General features: G+C 34.0%; 1 non-coding gene across 1 annotated transcript; it reads left to right on the forward strand.

Moving 5' to 3' along the window:
• Positions 1–1,109: 1,109 nt before the first annotated feature.
• Positions 1,110–1,216, forward strand: LOC122726903. The gene has a single exon (XR_006352894.1). It is a non-coding gene; the product is annotated as a U6 spliceosomal RNA (small nuclear RNA).
• Positions 1,217–2,234: the final 1,018 nt, after the last annotated feature.

Raw genomic sequence — 2,234 nt, forward strand, 5'->3', positions numbered from 1 at the left:
GAACTGAATTTGGGAGTATGTAATGCATGACTGAAAGGAGGCAATCAGAGATTATAAGCTATTTATAAAGAACTGATTAGATGAAAAGGGCATGTGAATAGAATTGTCTATTGAGATATGTCTAATTGAGGAACTCCATAGACCAAAGAGTCTAACATGATAGAAAGGATACATGTATGGAGAAGCAAAAATCAATGCTATATTCTATACTCTATCCAGCTAAAGACATTATTTGGATGATATTCAGGAAAGATATAATGAAAGTGAGGCAGTAGCCTGATATACCAATAAATAATAAGGTAATTTGGCTGTCTTCTAGATTTCTCATGGTGCTGAATGAGGAAATTTTAATATGTTTTTGATTTGCTAAAAATGAATACTTTTCTTATGTGGAGAAAATGATAATGAAAATTACTATTCTGGAACTTATCCAATAAAATAAAGAGAAATTCATTGCTGAAGAAGAAATGATGGGGACTTTGGCAGGACGTGAAGGTGATAGAGAGAAGAAATATGCATAAATTCAGATATGTAATCATGGTATTGATAGTGTTTTTCAGAGAACTGTGTTGTATCTCATAGCCTAAAATTGTAGAGTACAAATTTGACCAAGATTTTTTTTTTCATGTAAGAGTATTAAATGAAATGATCTTAAATAATTCTTATTGGGAGAAGAGGAAGAATAGTCTAAAGAGAAATACATGGGTGTTTATGGAACTCATTCCCAAACTTAGATTTTTCAAAATAAACTGGTAGCAATAGTATTCACTTGACAATGATACAGACCTTTATAAATGAAGTGAGGCACTAAAGAGGACAACTAGAGCAAAGCTACTGTTTCCATACTTCCAATAAAAAATGTGAACAGTATGAAAAAAAATTAAAATGGAGGTAGCTCAGAATATTTAGTCATGCTTAACCCCTGCTCACACTTTCTGGTCACATTTAATTATCTTCTTCATTTCTAGTGTCTCTATATTTTATTCTCCTGAGCACTCTGAGGGTTTTGAACAATTTCATATCTTCACATTTCAATATCCCTATCAGAGTTGAGAAGCAGTGGATACATTTCCTCATCTGCAGTCAATTTTGTTAAAAAGAGAAAGATAGTGCTCGCTTCAGCAGCACATATACTAAAATTGGAATGATACAGAGAAGATTAGCATGGCCCCTGCTCAAGGATGACACACAAATTCATGAAGTTTTCCATATAAAAAAAAAAGAGAAAAATACCTCTTTTACCCAATGACTTCTTGTTGGCTCCTTTTCCAGGCCCTGATGGATCTGGCAAGTTCTGGGTGGAGTACAGTAGGGATGGATCAAGTGATTATATGTTGTCTCCCAACTTTTCAAAATGGACTCATTCCTCTCTTCTTCAGGTACTGTTTTGGTCTAATGTTCTATGGATTATTGCTTAAATAACTTAAAAAAAACTTTTTAAAAGTAAAATCAACGTATTAAGACATAAACACATCCTCTGTAGGCTCATTGAAAGACTCCTCTGTATACCTCCACTAGCAACCAGAATAATAAGAATGGGTTGTAATATTTTGAAAATCTGTCTTTTAATGTAATTTGCTAATTGTACAGATTCTACCAAGCTGGACATTTTTCTTTTTTCTGTTTAGAATTTCATTTTCCAAATTACATGTAAGAGCAAATTTTGACAACAATTTGTATACAGTACATGTCTCTCTGCCTCAGTTCATGTGGGTCTTTCCAGGTTTTTCTGATAGCATCCTCTTCATCATAATTTTTATATAGTACCTTAAACTTGACAAGTAATTTTCTTCACAATAGCCTAGCAGAGTAGGTACCATACATTTTGCCATTGTAGCCAATCATCATAATTATTTCCTTCCAACCTCTTCCTTTCCAGTGATATTTACTCTATTTCTATCTTATTTTGCCCTATTCATCCTCAAAAGTGTTTTGCTACTGATTGTCCCCTCCCCCACTCTTCCCTACCTTCATTCACCCTTCCTTCCTTATCCTCTTCCCCTTCTACTTTCCTGTAGGGTTAAATAGATTACTATTCCCAAATGGGTGTATATGTTATTCACTTCTTGAGCCCACTCTGAAGGTCTTTGAGATAATTCTGTTTTCTTAAATTTTTCTTCCTCCCTCCCTCCTCAACTCTCCCTATGAAATCAAGCAATTCAATTTATGTCATACATGTGCTGTTATGCAGAACATCTTCACCTTCCTCAAAAGTGTTTTGGTTTTTACAACTC

The sequence above is a fragment of the Dromiciops gliroides genome, chromosome 4, assembly GCF_019393635.1.
Source record: "Dromiciops gliroides isolate mDroGli1 chromosome 4, mDroGli1.pri, whole genome shotgun sequence".
Taxonomy (NCBI): domain Eukaryota; kingdom Metazoa; phylum Chordata; class Mammalia; order Microbiotheria; family Microbiotheriidae; genus Dromiciops; species Dromiciops gliroides.